This window comes from Rhipicephalus microplus, chromosome X (assembly GCF_043290135.1).
Source record: "Rhipicephalus microplus isolate Deutch F79 chromosome X, USDA_Rmic, whole genome shotgun sequence".
Lineage (NCBI taxonomy): Eukaryota > Metazoa > Arthropoda > Arachnida > Ixodida > Ixodidae > Rhipicephalus > Rhipicephalus microplus.
Genome location: NC_134710.1, coordinates 251,236,681 through 251,254,196, shown reverse-complemented (window position 1 = coordinate 251,254,196; position 17,516 = coordinate 251,236,681). Strand labels below are relative to the sequence as shown.

The window sequence follows — 17,516 nt, the reverse complement described above, 5'->3', positions numbered from 1 at the left end:
TTCTGTCAGAGTGGGCGCTGACGTGACAAACTTTGAAAACAGGTGCGTGACAGCAGAATTCGCTCAAAGGAAACGACAAATTGCATCAAATATCCAGTTTAACCACTAACTTTTTGCGTGTGGTGCGTAGCACTTATTAGCTTTTTTGTTTATTTTTTTAAACTCCGAAGATGTGCCAAGAATTCTTTCACTTGTATGCGAGAACAGTGGCTGCCGCCTATTTCCACTTTGCACAGTGAAAGAAAACGTAAAAATTGAAGTTTTCTTCGGTATTGAACGAAATAAAGTAAAGACCACACACCAAATGCAAAGAATATGCGTGGTCCACTAAGGTGCGTAGGACGAGTGGCGCCGATTTTCCTGACGAAATTCTCCTTCGACGCGGCTTATTTTTTTCTTCTTCTTTCTTTTAAAATTGTCACGGGGGCTTTTCATCTAGCGTAACACAGCTGTGGACTTTCCCGCGCGCCCGGTGCACTCAGTTTATATCGCCAGGACCAGGACTTCAAGTTCGATGAGTAATATCTCGAATTATTTGTCTTTTGAAAAATTAAGAGTTAGTATGACAAAGGGTTGCGTCCTACAACTTTTTCGTCTAAAGAGCTAAATAAAGTTAATGGGTTTTTTTCTAAATTATTCATATTATTGCAACTTTAGGTGGAATAATCATTTTTCACCTCAAGGCAGAGTTCATGCGCGAAAATGACAGGGGCCTCTCTTGGCGTCCTCATAAGAAATTTCTATTGTTTTAAAAAAGCACCTTGTAAATTTAGACATGGTGAAGGAATAAGAAGTTCCGCCAAGCGGCCGCTACCTGTTTGGTACATCCGCTGGTAGTAATCAAAAGACAAGCCTTGAGAGTATGCTTAGGTCTCCCTAAGTTTGCAGCAATCAAGGTCTTGTAAATGAAAACTGGGCTTCTCTTACTTGCTACCTGTTACAAATTATTAGCTGCACAGTCATTCTTCAAGCTGTATGAGTCACCGGCAAGGCTCTTTGACATAATTTTTCTTGCCGGTCCTGACTTGTTTTTTGGACAATACAGGTCAAGATTTAGTACGCCTCAATTTCTGATTACACAGCGCTTTCTGGATTAATTAGGCGTTCAAGATGGTGTACCTTTAAGTACCACTCACAATTCTGTTAAAATACAGTTTATTGATATGTTCAAAAAATTCAAAATCGACGCCGCTAAGTTTTTTAGAAGGTATACTAAGAAATTATCTCGCACATACGTCAATACAAGCAGTCACATTGACTGATGCGCCACAAAGTAAAAAAAAAATTATGGAATTGGTATTTTTTTTCTCCTACCCCAGACTGGTTCTTTTCTTTTCGCCTTCCAGATTTTGTGGCCGTTTTTGAAGCAGAATGCTTTGCGATAATTGTGGGTCTCCGTAAAATAACGACAGCAGTAAGTTTGGCAGTCATTTTGACGGATTCACTATCAGTATGTGCCTCCCTTACTGCAAATGAGAACTCACATGCTCAGAGTGCTCTAAAGGCATTAGTTTCCCGCACCTCAATATGATCAAATTAGTGTGGGTTCCTGGACATGAGGACCTATTTATGAACAAAATTGCAGATCGCTGGCAAAGTCGCCTTTAAATTGGACTGTTCTCGAGATATCACCAGCATCCAAATCATTATTAGTTGCTAGTTTAAGAAGTAAACTGATGTTAAAAGAATTTTTCTGCACCTTCACTTACGGTCCATCAAAATTTAAGCACTTCATGTATCATTCAATTAGTAAAATATTTCACACACGAGCAATAGAATTAAGACGCAATCACTAGACGGCGTTATCAAACTTTACAGCTAAATTTATATTTACACAGAGCTAGTCTGGCAGCCTCCCCTCATTGCTCTTTTTGCGGAGTAAATCAGTCAATCGAACATTACCTCGTTTCCTCTAATATATACTCTCTCCTTCCTGCAAAAACACTTCAGGTGCCGTTTTCCGCCTCTTCAAAATGGACTTAAATTCGTAAAATGTGCTTTATTTCAAGGCTTTGTCTCTTAGCCCCAGCAACGGGAAGATTACTGACGCATTGCAGGAGTTCGTCAAAGTTTCAAAGAGGTTTAAGTGTTGAAATCATTCTTCGGTAGATTTTGTTACTTTTTCAAATTCATTTTTAATTCAAATGCGCTGCTTCAATGCATTACACTAGTTTTTTTATTATTCCACTATCAAATTCGTCTTGTTTCATTGTTATTTTTCTTTCTTGTAAATAGATCAACCGTAACTTAGTATTAAAGAAGTCTTTTATGAAAACTATTCCGTTCTTGGCCAATCCCCTAGCGTGGGTGTGCGCTACATCTTCAAGAAACTTGACTTGACTCTTTCGTGAGCCATTCTTTTTCTGTTTTTGAAGGACCAGTGTTCGTTTGAGGCTTTCCTCTGCTGGCTAGAGGGACGAGACTCTCCGGAGAATACGTATTCATTGAATGTCCTGTAATTAATCGTGCAGTTTAAGGGCGCTCACGAAGGGTGTTTCTATCAACTACGGCAGTAGGCAGCGAAAAACGACGGCACAAGCCATGTGACCGGCAGCGCGTTCTAAGTCACGTGGGTGCCACAGAACCAGCCCAGCATTTGAGAATGCCCTAGCATGCGGACCACGCTATCAAACCGGCGACGCTTGTACTAAACGCTGCAGCTCATGCCAGCGTGCCTTCAGAGACCGTGACTGGCACAGGCTAAAGAAAGACGAAGAAACTCGCGTCGACAGGGATAGGACATTTACCAAAGACTTAAGCGATGAGTAAATTGAGTGTGACGACACGCCGTTCACCTTCATGACGAAAAAAAAAAGAAAGACCGCAAGGAATTCCAGTGGTCTTTCGACTGTCAGAGAAAAGTGACAGCTTCTGAAACGTGAATCCAGACCGCGCTGCGTCAGAAATTGTCTCAGTGGCCAGGGCAAAATTCTAGTCGTTCCGAGTAAACAGAGACAACTCATTTTCTGTCACTATTTCTTCTTCTTCGTCGACAAAGCATCTCTTATCGATTAGTTTAAGTGGCTGGTTTGGGAGTTAAGCCTTATATTCCAGCATCTTATCCGTGAAAGGTTGGCAAGAAACGCAATGTCCCACTTCAATACATCGTAGAGCAGCTGGTTTATTTCCTGGAACATTTCGGTGTGACGTCAAACGACAAGATGGTGCGATATAATCCCATCCTCTGAGAGCTGTTATACTGACTTCATAGAAGACGGGCCAATGCCAGAAAGGATGCATTTGGGCTTCACAAGTCACCCTGATGAAGAATATCTGGCCCCTGCCCTTAAATGCTACAACTGCCATAGACTGGGTCATTTAGCATAGAACTGCCACAGACAACGCCACTGCAAGATATGCTTAGAGAAACATGACCACTCGGAGTGCAAGTCTGTTCTGCAGCCAAAATGCGCCAACTGTGGAAGACATAACACGGCTTCCTACTCTAAATGCCCTCAGAACAGAGCTGCCTCAAGATTACGCTGGTACGAGTGGATACACGGAAAGTCACCACCACACAATGCGCCGCCACCTAACCCTGACACTCTAAGACATGTGGTTTCAAGTTCCCACAAGGAGCAGGACCAAGCGGATAAACTGACTTATTCTGCAGCTCTAAAGAAACCACGACGACAACCTCCAGTCAGTGGATTACAGGATCCGCCATCAGAGCAGCGGGCTCATCTCTCGTAGATGCCACGGCAGATACCTTATCAAAAATTATCTCAGCGACTACATCAGCATCCACTCCTGACACAGAAACCATCTCAGCGGCCATCTGATACTCCTCCTCAACGGTCAGCAACCATTACGCATGAAGCTGCAGCGCTGGTTAGTGATTACCCGTCTGCACCTTTGGTTGATGTGATCCTATCGATGCTATTCAAAGCTTTTTGTGCAATTCTCAGTGCTCTTCCACAAGCAAACAAACTACTGGAGGTAAAAGCATTATTCTCAACGGCACCGCTGCAGTGCTCACACAAACTCAGTCAGCCTCACGGCAGGCTTACTATAAATTGTCGCTATAACAATGTCTTCATATATCAGTAGAATGCTAACAGCCTTTGTAATAAGTCAGCTGTTTTCTCTAAACTCCTTGCTGAACATAGCTTTCCTGTGTTATGCATACAGAAAGCAGGTGTGCGAGAAGATTTCTGACTGTCTAGCTGCGTTTTATATAAGACCTCGCGCAGAGCTTGAAATAGCAGAACAATGCTTTGTGTTAGAAAGGACCTGCCATCCTATTTAAAACAATCAAGTGACTCAGATATACCGTAGTTTGTGGCTGGCAAAATACCCTTAAAAAAATAAAAGTGTCACTGTGATGAGTCTTTATCTACAAGTTTCTATCAAAATATCTTTAGACGGTTCAGTTAATGTATTTATAATAATATTAATAATATTATTAATGTTTATTTTTCATCAATAGCTTGATGAAGGACTGCTGCAAGTAAAAGCTGCTCTTCAATGCAAGAGAGGCAGCTTGACAGAGGCCTACAGCTACCTTTTAGCACGACAGCAGGGACAAACTATCAGCAATGTAAAGTCAACAAGAATAACAACAACACCAAATAGATAAATAAATAAATAAAATAAATATATACCAAGTAATTTCGAATTCCAAAAACAAATATAGCAACCCTAATATTACAGCAACTGCAAAGAAATCTCAAAATCTAAACATGTGTATTTCACGCAATTGAATCTGCGTACAGTGTAAAAAATCTATGCCAGCTTTCGCATATTTATTAAGTAACGTAGGAGCTATGTAGGATAACTTTATCTGTGGAGTAGTTTGTTCTCGAAGTTTTTATTTTCCATGTTTCTTTATTTTGTGTTTCAAACAATGTAATGTTCGGCTGCAGTTTTTAGAGGTCCTACAAAAAATGTCGACTTTCTTTAAATTCACGCCTGATCACCAATGTTAACTTAAAATTGTAGAGACGATGTACGGGTAGTATTCCAGCCTGTTGAAACAATTTGCTTGAGTGAGCATCATACGGCAAGTTAAAAATGATTCTAATATACTTCTTTTGCAACAGGTACAGTTTTTGCAAGTTCGTGTAAGTTGTAGTCCCTCATACCAAGAAGCAATAGGTAAGATGTGAATAGAAAAGTGATTTATAAAGTAAGAGTTTTACCTTGTATGATAGAAATGTTTGTCACTGTACGCCATACCCACTACGCGAGATAACTGACTTAGCACAATGTCAATGTGTTCGCTCTAAAGCATATTGCTCGAGAATGTAACTCCAAGAATTTTTATACTATTTACAAGCTCAATATAAGTATCGTCATACTTGAGATGTATGTTTTCATTAACGGACTTATTTTTAGGTCGGAATAGTACCGCCTTTGTTTTACTAGTGTTTATGCTTAAATTATTACAGCATGACCAGAGCTTTAGTTTCACAATGAACTGGTTGACTTTTTCCTCAAGCGCGATACTATTTCCAGCTGAAACAAACATGCTGACATGATCGGCATATAAGACGTATTTGGCATCTGGGTAAATACGAGTTAAATCATTTATATAGGCTATAAAAAGAAGAGGTCCAAGGATGCTTCCCTGAGGTACACCTTTAATAATAGGCTTCAGCTCTGAGAATTTGCTATCTATTTCCACCACCTGTTTGCAATATTTAAGGTAACTTCTTATTAGTTCTAGTGTATGACCACGAATTCCATAGCACTGCAACTTTTCAAACAACGTGGAATGCTGAGTGTTGTCAAAGGCGTTACTAAAATCAACAAACATACCGAAAACAGCACGTTTGTTTTCAAATTCAGATAATATGAACTCTTTTTGTTCTAATAATGCCATTTCCGTAGATCGATGTTTTCTGAAACCAAACTGAATTGGGGAAATTACGTTGTGTTTTTCTAGGAATTGGTACAATTGATGGTGCATAAGCTTTTCTAAACCTTTCGAAAACACCGCAAAAATAGATATGGGTCTGTAGTTCTGACTATCTTTTTTGTCGCCTTTTTAAACAAAACACTGACTTTTGCTATCTGCATTCTTTCGGGAAACGTTGCACTTTGAAAAACAGAGATTGAATATGTGCGTGATATAATGAACAAGAAAATCTAGCGCTTATTTATTGGGTCTAATCTGCATACCATCGACATCACGAGATGAAGTATTTCTAAGTTTCGAGAAAACGGAATAAACATCTTCGTCCACTACAGGCTCAAAAAATATGGGGTATGAATTTGGATCTGGTAGAAATTTAATAAAATCACTAGACATTTCATTATGGCTATTATTGACTAAGTGTTCATTGAATATATTTGCAAGTTCTGCTCCAGATACGCTGCGCCCATTTATAGTTAGATTCTCCACACTTGCTTGCGTTGTACCACGGTTCAAAAATAAGTTCAGCTTCGTCCATAAGGCGTTATTCTTATCTGCACTGGTTTCTATTTTGATATGCATGCAGTGCAGTCTGCGCTTGCTGATTTTCTTAATTAATCTATTTCTGTATACTTTATATTCTTTTAAAATGTCGGAATTTTTATTCTCAAGAAATTTGTGATAATGTTCATTTTTATGTTTAATTTTGTTGAGCAAGTCAGCGGTCATCCATGGTTTACGGGTTCTCTTGTTCGAACAAACTTTTTTTTCGGGGAAGTTTCGTTTATAAATATCCAAGATTTTGTTTAAGAATATATTGTAAGCTTGGTTCGTGTTTTTCATTTAAAGGCTCTCAGTAAGGCTACTACCAAGCAGTTCGTTTCTAAAAGTTGTTAGGCTAGATTCAGAGATATCTTGAATGGTTACCGTCCGCTTCTTACGTTCTTGTGAGGTGCTTCTTTTAATAAAGAGGATGATAGGAAGATGGTAGCTAATATCCTCAGACAAAACTCCTGCCAATATGTTATTATCGTTGGCATTTGTAATGAACATATCTAGTAAAGTTGCACTGTTTTCTGTAATCCTGGTCGGTGAACTAATGACATTTTTAAAGCCGTTTGATGCAGGAATTTCGTTCATGGTTTGTTGTGGTGTAGAGTTGCATAACATATCAATGTTAAAATCCCCTCAAATACGCATTATCTAATGAAAAACGTAAAAGCGTCTTAGAGAAACAAAAGAAACCATCAAAGTTTCTGTCTGGTTGCCTATAACACAAAGAAAAAAGATATTTACCAGAGCGAACTGTAATCATTTCATAATCTTCACACATAACACAAAATTCAGAAGGCAGTTCACATTGCGTGCCTTCCTTCAACCGTAACATGACACCACCCCCTCGACGCGTTCAGCGATTTAAACAAAAAGACTGATAAGAAGTGAAAGGGAGGGCTTCATCCTTATCTTTGCACCACGTTTCAGTAAGCAGTATGGCGTCGAACATGAATGAAAATGCATGGGTGAGAAATCGAATGTCGTCTGTTTTATTTTTAAGAGAACGAACATTTAAATTCAAACATTTTAAGGATTTTTTTATGTTCAGTGGAGCCAATGACATTTAGTTCTTGCGAAGAAATAGATCAATTTTTGTTTCATCCAACACGAGAATTTTCGCAAGAGTTTGCAGTTGAACAGGACAATATTATGCAAGAAAGTCGTTCACGCTTCGCACAAGGACAGCTTGCTCGCCATTGACTCTACGCACGAAGACTTTTCTGTTCCTGTGCCACGCATACTGAAAGCCATTGTCTTTTGCCCACTGTTTCGTGGCGTTAAGCAACTCCCTGTTGTAACTGGTCAAGTGCTCCAGCACAACCACTCTACAATTATTTTTTCTCAATTTGTGCCGCTTTTCTGACCACTGGTTCCTAACGGCCTGCCTTGTGTACCTCACAATTATACCTAGAATTTTTCCTGGTCTCGCTTGCAAGCGATGGATAGCAGTGATTTCTAGATCGAAGAGTCTTGGCAGACTCATCACGTCAGCCAAGTTGTTCACCTTCGGCAGTAGGTTCTCACATTTAGTTACCTGAATTGCATGAAATTACAAAGTTAGCTTTCTGTTTCGCCACTCAAGGTCATTCAGTTCCGTTCGCAGCAAGTTCTTCTCATCTAAACTTTTTTAAATTGTGTCTCAATCACGTCCATTCGTTTTTTTTTAATATCGCGGACTCATGTGAGCTAGTTTGTGGTGACATTAACGCTCATAATGTGATCTGGGGCAGTGAACATACTGATTCTCGCGGAAATGTTGTCGAGTGTGCTGCTGAGAAATGCCATTTCACAGTGCTAAATGACACCTCTTTACCGTCTATAAAAGGATATCATTACGCCAGTTGTGTAGATGGCACGCTATGCTCCTCAAGACCTTCTTCAGAGTTCTGAATGGTCAATGGGTATATAAACGCATGGCAGTGATCACTTCCCAATTCTGGTTGGACATAGACTTATGAGAAGTACAGAAACTCAACTCTACTCAAGATATACAAACTGGTCGCATTTCCGTCATCGCATAACGGGTGCAATAGGTGAAAAACCAAACATAGAAGCTTTTACAACTATATTGAGCGACTCTTACAACATTAGAACCAAGCAAGTCAAAGTGCCAAATGAGTATACTGCAGTTGACGGGGAATACAAACACTTAACAGCAATAGAAGACGACAAAAACGCGCTTACCAACGAGGCAGGAAACTCTAGGACTAGAAGATGGCGCAAGATAACTCACACATCACACCGTCGCTTACAGAAATTAGGTAGCTGACGATGGCGACAATATTGCTCATCTTTGAGTTCTTTCACTCCGGTTCCTAGAATGTGGCTGATCATCTGATTCTTCAGTGGTCCTGTTAACCAGAGCCACCCTTTTCGAGCTGTTGACATAGCCCAGAGCACTCCACCAACAAATGTTGCTGATGAATTCTGTCGGCTAATAACCAGACCAGGAATCACATTTACATGTCCACAATTTGCAAGTTCCACCGCACTTGCTACTCAAAAGCTGCGGGCTTGTTTTATGTCGGAACACCCTCCACTTGATTGCGAGTTTTGCTTAGACGAACTTAAGTGTGCTCTTGAGTTATGTCATACAAAAACAGCTGCGAGACCAGATGGCTTTACGTATATGATGCTGAAAACCTTGAACCAGCAGATAAAATGACTTTCCTACAGCTATTTATTGATATCTGGATATCAGAGACAGACTCTTCCAGATACATGGAAATTAGGTCGAATAATTTCGCTCCTAAAATCAGGAAAGACCCCTTTATGTCTCTAATCATTCCACCCAGTCTGTCTCACGAGCTGTCTTTGTAAGCTGATGGAGAGAATGGCGTACAGTAGATGTAGACTTCAATGGTGGTGTGAACATACAAAAGTGTATTCAGACTTTATGACAGGTTTTCGTGAAAAGCGTTGCACAATGCATGAAGTATTATATACTGTCACATGTGTTAAACATCAACGCAGGTGTAGCAACATCACTTTAGCGGTATTTCTTGACATTCAGAAAGCATTCGACTGAGTCACACGTTCTGGTGGGAATCTTACAACTTGGACTACATGGTCGATCACTGTGATAGATTTCAAATTTTCTGAGCGATAGGAAAATATACGTGAAAACAATTGAAGGCCAAATTATTATCATTCCGTTACACACAGCGTCCCTCAAGGGAGTGTTCAAAACCCACTCCTCTTCAACTGTGTTATGGCGGCGTTACCGTTAAACCAACTGGATTGAGCTATCCACTCTCTCCAGATGACATCTGCATATGGGCATCAGGACCAGAGATATGCGAAGTGCAAGCAGTGCTGCAACGTGGTCTTGAGTTTGTCAACAAGTTTTTGAAGAACAGAGGCATGCGCCTCTCGTACATGAAAACAGCGGTATTATCTTTCACTAGATGGTAGATGAACAATAGGAAACTTTTACTGCATTGACACACCTTAGTGAAAGAACGTAAATTTATGGGCGATAGCTTTGATAAACACCTGTCGGGGGCGTCGCACATTCGCGCACTAAAAAAGCAGGTCAACATATATAGTTATAAACGTACTATGTCGAATCGCTGGCACAATGTAGGAGGATCAGTCTCTGGACTACTGCAAGTACATAACGCACTAATAAAGCAAAATATTGCTTATACGGCACCGATTCTCCAGGAATTATCGCAAACAACATAGGAGCGTCTTCAAGGAGTACTGGCAAGGGGGTTAAGGGTGTGCATGGGAGTCCCGTAGGCCACATTGAGTTCTCGGGTAATCGCCGAAGCTCGTCACCCGCCATTCTCTGTAATACGAACGGTCAAAACTTGTCGCCATGTTTCCAGTATTTTCACTCAACATGAGATGCAGCCAATGAACGTCGCACTTACAGAAATAAATAAATTTAAAGTACATATTATTGTTCAAGAACTTGAAGGATTAATACTGAGTTATGAGAGAAACAGAGTAGATATTTTTCTCCTTGAATGCTGCCAAGACCAAGAATACATTTGTAGGTCGAGGGAATAATATCCAAATAGGACATGTCTGTGACAGTCAGGCCATAACTCGCACTACTCCACATTTATTTTCTATATACGCAGTATATTCACGTATATAATGATGGTTCTTGCCATGCTAATTTCTCCTCTTCAGCTTTTGTAATTCCATACTTGGCAATAGAGCAAACATTCAAATTATGTCAAGTAGCGTCTTCTACTGTTGCTGAATTATTTGTAAATTTATCTGCGCTATGCTTCATAGCATGCGAAGAAAAGACGCGAAAATTGGTCATTTTAGCGACTCACAGGCTGCTCTAGCACCACTGAATAGCGATAGAAAACTGTTTTTAAACGCTTTCTTCTTATATGAGACCTTAAAAAACACTCAAAAACAAGAGAAATGAACCATGTGATTGCATTTCAATGAATTCTAGATCACTGCAGCATTTCAGGAAACAGTGCAGAGGACACTGCGGCAAATAGAACCCACAATATCGTAGGGACAACAGATCTGCCAATTTCAAACACTTAAATGCGTCTACTCCTCAGACAGATAACATATAGTGTCACCAAAGACAAATCGTTTGAGAAAAAATCTAGAAGTTCTGACTTATATTTAATAGTCCCTTGCATAAAACCAAGCATTTTATTAGGGTTGAGAGAATATAAGAGGTTTGAAACATTTGTCCACAGCCTACGGCTTGGTACAGCATTAAGGTGACACTTCTTCCTCAGAAAACGTGTGCCTAGTTCAAAGTGTTCCTGTGGCCAACCTAACAAAGATGTACTTCACCTGCTCCTGTGGTGCCCGAAGTATGACACTAAAAAAAGTACTACGAGCAAGTTTGCAACTTTTACAAAGTGGGCCTTTCACAGTCGCAAAAATACTAGGTCCTTGGGCAACTTCAGGTCTTCAGAAGAGAGGACTTGTCACCTTTAAGAAGTTTCTTGAAGAATAAAATATTTTACGGAAATATTGACCTACCGTTTGCGATGTCGCCTTCATAAAAATGAAATGTGTAATATTTGGATAGCGTGTTTTATATGTGTAATCATTTATCTCACTGTAAACTGACCTTGTGTATGACAATCGCGCACGTATGAATATATGAGGCTTATCTGAACCGTCATGTGAATTGAACAGACCTTGAGCGTAGAACATAGTAACCTACTAGCCGTACCTGTGTTCTTTCTGACCTGTGAGGTTTCGATATTGTGTGCTCTCCCACAGTTTCGCATTTTTTGTTCTTATGGTTGATATTACGACATATCTTGTCTACTAAGGGAAAAGTAGTAACCGGTGCAACCATAATGGTACCAATTTCTCCTATTTCAATATTTTATTAAAAAAACCTTGAACAGAGATGTGATCACTGTAATAAAATTTTCCGGCAAAAAACTTATGCCCGTTACACTGTCTACCTTATCATTATGAATAATATTTCGTTGAGTGTATTGACCGCATGGTGTCAAAACACTTTCCAGTGGAGAACACTGACATAGAGAGCAGGAAAAGAGACGCGTGACATACCAGTGAATGAAATATAGCGTTGGATGATGGTTCACCACCAATCAAGTGTGTCGCGTCGCGTCTTGTTCTTGTCTTGCGGTCCATGTCCAAAATGTTTTTTTTTTCAGCCACTATTTATCGGACTGCTCTCTGTCACATCCGGCACGTGACGAATGCGGCTGATCTGTTACGTCCCGCCAGAACTTCCGGCAAAGAGGAAATTATTAATTTTGGAACAACGTGTGTCGTAGCAGACACTGAAAATCCGAAGTCGCCTCAAATACACAAGCAGGTCACTCATTCTATACGTGAGATTGTGGTACTTATCTGCTTATTCCTGCGCGTGCTCGAAGCAGCCAGTTTCGCTATCATCAGTAAGATTCGATTAGTAATATTTCTTAGTGTGTGAAACTTTGTTATTTCTAAAAAATAGCCATCAGATGAATGTTTTTGATTAGTTGTTGGTCACTACAATGTCACTTGAGCTGCGACGTAGTTTATCCGCCTCTACGTCGAGTTCATAAGCAAAGACTACAAGAGCCTGATTGTCGCAGCTATTTCATAAAAAGAAATTGCATGTTTAAAAATTCATATTATGCTACAGCGGGTGCATAATTACCGCCTTGCAAAATATTGATTACTTTTTATCTCTGCGCTAAAGAGTCACTGGAAATCAGTTATTTTTTACCATGAAAAAAAAAGCGCTACGCTGTTTGTCAGAAGTCAGGAATCACTCAGATTGTACTACACATCTACTTGACTTCTGACATTACGCAACGCCTGCTGCTGCCTCCGGAACGCTTAAATACTTATATAGAGAGGTGCTAACACCATTAACCACCAGCATGGGCTCTATATGCCTGTATATGTTCTAAATATTCAGGTGATTTCCGGAGCAAGTAGCTTTTCCAAAATAGGTACTTGCAGTACAATACTTTACCACCATATATTTCCCATCGCCGAAATGAAGACTCATTGCCACTAGAATAATTTTTGTGTGGATTTTAACGTTCCTAAACCACCATATGATAATGAGAGACGCCGTACACTCTAAGTCAAATTCTGGCTAGACTACACGCCCGCAGGCACGAAATCAAGTTAAAAGAGAGAGAGAGAGAGAGAAAGGAAAGGCCAGGAGGTTAACCAGGTATTGGCATCTGGTTTGCTGCCCAGCGCTGGGGGCGAAATCAAGTCAAATTATCGCCGCTTCTAGGCGGCTCCGTAGCTATGTTTAAGAAAAACCGGCCCGATTCGAAGTGGCCTTCAGAATAGCCGGCACAAAGATAAGCCGCGATTTTAGGTAAAAATTTTTCTTGCAAGATACGGCGTGACTTTCCGTAGGCGGCCCGGCCTTAATGCGGTGGCGGAAAGAATTATTATTTTACGCTTTTCAGAGCAGTTTCTCTCCGAGAATGCGGCGGATATTACGACTACATGTAGTTAGAAATCTATTAGTATCACAATCACCTATATTTGTGAGAATAACAAGCAAAGCACCGCCCTGGAATTGAACTCGTGACCGCATACACGTGAAGCCACGGAGGAAGGAAAAAGGTAAGGAGAGGGCATGCCTAGCCGGCGCAGGGCGTAAAAAATGTGGCGGAAATGACATCATGGTGGCCATATTCAGTAGGCACAATGGCGGCGTTGTTATGGTTACGTGTTGCGCAGTGAGGCTGGTCTAGCAGTGAGCGGCCGCGGCTGGCGGCGGAACGTGTGCCTCCCCAGGTCTCGTGCTGAGCCGTGGCGGACAATATCTGTGCTCTGCGCCGCGTTATTGGTTACGCAGTGTTCGTCTGGCTGTTACATTACTCTTAGCAACGTTTACAAATCTCTTTGTCCATCACGGGGTTTCAACAGTGCGTAGAACAAGTGCATATCCATGCGTCGTGGCGTCGTGCGGCGGATGACGCGGATGAAGCAGTTAGTGTTCAGCGAAATGGCATTGGGCACCATGACGAAGCTGAATGACGACGAACGCCTTGCAGTTCAGTGACGGTTGAGCAGTGCTCCTGCTTGTGACAACGGACGACGCTGTTGAGCCCAGCAAGACGCCGTGAGGACCATGTGCACATACGTAGTTTCGTGTTGTGTGTGTACAGTAACAACTTGCATGTGCGTATTAAAACACCTTTTCTGTTCCGCTTGGTACACTCTCCACCAGCATTGCATGTAATCTCAACGTAACAGCAACCACGTTCAACTGTCACTAGCACCGTGCTCAAAGTAACCACGGTCGCAGAATGCTGACGCCGGTGATTTTCACGCGGAACACGGACACAGTGGCATGACGCTGCGTCATTCGCGTGGCGGAATGCAACCGTAGAAGGCGCACGACCGATCGTGTTGTCTGTACAGTTGCTGAATTAATGACGTGAAAGCACTCGCCGTTGTCAGTGCATCTAGCGCGCGTCCTTTCGTAGTTGCTTCGTTGTCAGCGAGCTGTTACTCTTTGTTATTACTCGGACGAAGCGATTTCGCTGAAGGTGTCCCGCTGGCTCACAGTGATGAGCCCAGTTCCATTAGTTTCGGATCGTCACGACACACGCTCTGCGCAGCCCACGTGCTTTCCGAGCCGGAGAGGGAGTCGCGCCTTCTGCTTCGCATTCATATGTGAACAAGAGAGGAGAATTTGCCTGCTCAATATGGCCGACTTCCAGCTTCATCGCGGCTTCACGACGAGTGACGTCAGGGCCTCTCCTTACCTTTTCCTTCCTCCTTGCGTGAAGCAGATGTCTTACCCATTGCAGTGCCACCGCATGGCGGCGACTCTTTTTCGGGTATATGTCTACCAAGTGGGTTTTTACAAACCGTTTTCGGAACCTTGAACTGTTTTTGTGCCATGTGCATACGCTTGATCGGTGAAGAGTTTGTAGGGATTCATGCATTCGAGACAACCACGGTAAGCGCTTTCGCCTCTGACTTCGGTACATGGTGCGCCGTTCCGCAAGAACGATTAACGTGTGTTTTAGCGCCGTTTTAGTGTTTCCCCGTGAACTGCGGGTGTTACGCTCACCAAAATTCGCGGACGAGGCTGCGTTCAGCTGTCGAAACCTGCGTAGGTTTCTCGCACATGCGTGTGCTGTGAGAATTTTGGTTGATTTGTGTCGGGAGGTACACGCGTGTCAGTGACAGCAGCCCATTCTCAGCTGTTTGAAGACAATTCGCTTTCGCACGTAAACGTTGCATGGGTATTCTGGCGTGTCTACTCTAACATTTGCATTTCGTATGCGCGATCTGCCGCGAGCGGCACACTGGGACATCAGCGCTTTTTTAGCATTTCGACGATTACTTATTTTTGCAAGTAGATTTTATGCGCATTATTTTGCTATATAGAGTGCTTTTTACTCATTTTCAGTCTTTAACTGATCTAATTTATGGGGAGTGGCTACTCCTACCTTTCTTCAACATCACATCGCTGTTCAAGGGAATGCCGAAACACGCGCCAAGGTCAAGTTTTACGTGCACAAATTAGCGACGGACAGGTTGGTCTTCCTCCAAATAAATAATGCCTCTGCAAATCTTTTTCGCGAACGTCGGCGTGCAGGTGGGGTCAAGAAATGGTGCAGAACGAACCTAAAAATATTTATTCTTACTGCTATCAGTTGCTATTCAGAAAATGGGGATTTTTATAGCTGGTACATTATTTCACAGTGGCGGAGATAATGCACCTAAAATCCCGGCTAATCTTTGTGCCGGCTACTCTGAAGGCCACTTTAAATCGGGCCGGTTTCTCTGCAACGTGGATTAGGAGCCGCCTAGAAGCGGTGATAATTTGACTTGATTTCCTGCCTGAGGGCGTGTAGTATAGCCAGGATATGACTTAGAGTGTAGTGGAGGGCTTCAAAAATTTCGACCGCCTGGTTTTTTTTTAACGTGCACCCAAATCTGAGCACACGGGCCTACACCGTTTTCGCTTCCTTCGAAAATGCAGCCGCTGCAGCCGAGCTTTGATCTCGCGACCTACGGGTCAGTAACAGAGTACCTTAGCCACTAGACCACCACAGCGAGGCCACTGGCCCTTTAAGTGTACAATCGGCCGCAGCAGTAAAGGTCCGAGCAGCAAGGTTATCGCACTAGGAACTGTGGCAAGCGTTGATCACGTGATGGTAGTCCCTGCGTGCGCCTTACGTAATATTTTCGCAAATTTCGTCTATTTCAGAGAAACGCGTCTCCTTTTGGCAATTTCGATAAGTCCTATCTTTGATTTGGGGTTCTTGGGTAATCTCGTTTTACGCAAGCAGCGGACGCTGTGAGCAGCCCTATTCGTGCCCGTTCACTCACGCGAGTACCATTTATTCGGTCATTTTTTCGTGTCGTGTCATCAAGCCCGATGGCTGGTTGCCGTCAGGCCAATGCCCGACTAAAATGTGCGCGCTTTGTTCTCGTTAAATCCGCGGAAAGGCCGTCCGTCATTCCCAATCGTCCTTTCGTTCACATGCAGCAAAGTAACATGGCACATGGTGCGCATTTTCAGACAGGAATATAACGTTGCCAATGGCGGTAAGCAAACCCGTGGATGCACGCTGTCAGGACGATTCGGTTCGTTGTCGAAGTGGAAAGCTTTATTTCTTTTATATTGTCTTCTTCCTAGAGATAAAGTCACTCCTTGCAACATTTGCTCTTCTACAATATTTCCTCGTATTGCTAAATATATATGGGCTTCTGCGACCAAACATAGTCACCTACTTCTCTTAAAGTGTTCTGCTAACTTACGTGTCGAAGGAATATTTCTTCTTCCTCTTTTACCAGACTCTCGGATGTTTTAATATGTATTTTCTTCTTCGCACGCATATAGCATTTTGGTTAAAAATGAGACGACCGACGTTCAAAATCACAAGAGGTGACCGTTCGAAGGAATTGCGTCACAGTGAGATTCCGAAATTTTACGAATACGACGCAACCATACTGTTTATTTTTTTCGCTTTGCTGTTAACTCAGTTCAGTACTGATTTATTGTTAGCGCTTGACAAATGTCATTGCTATCGGAGTCAGTCCACGTCGAAGCGCCGGAAGTACCGGGCACTTTACGGATTTTCTTTTAATCCATGCCCAAAATAATAATACTCATATGTACGTCAATGATTGCTTATAGCAAAGCCACCAATACCGATTTTGTAATCCCAATTTGACTACAGTGGTTTGCTCTCTTGTCGTTGTTCTGTGCAGAGAACATTTCGAGATGGCTGCACGCTAGTTTGAAACTTGGTTACGGCACTGACACGCAGTGAAATGGAATGATATTTCTTTTTGGACCTCCTTTTGCGCGCTTCGAAGTGCCTATACATTTTCTGTCACCACCCTGAGAAACGTTTTGTCATGGCGCCTTCGCCTTTCAAGTTTGCGAATAGAGCAGCAGCGGAGTTTCCCTCCAGATGTGCCGACGTGGCCCTCGTCCTAATTTTCAGTTTCGATATATATCAATCTCTTCGAATGCCTCATAAGCACTAAATATATAATGACTGCTCTCAAAATTCATCGCTACATTTATTTAGCGCTTTGATGGTACACTCGATCATTGTGCCGGCTAGGCTTCCAGTTAACACGATCGTATAACTTGGTTCCATGTAGTGCCGCTTTCCCGATAATTCAGCCGTGAAGAAGC

At 42.0% G+C, this 17,516-nt stretch overlaps 1 protein-coding gene across 1 annotated transcript in view; it reads left to right on the top strand.

Annotated features, from left to right (window-relative positions):
• LOC119162276 (phosrestin-2-like) overlaps nt 1-17,516 on the top strand; it is an 838,310-nt gene that overhangs the window by 585,876 nt on the left and 234,918 nt on the right. The gene's annotated exons all lie outside the window — the stretch shown is intronic.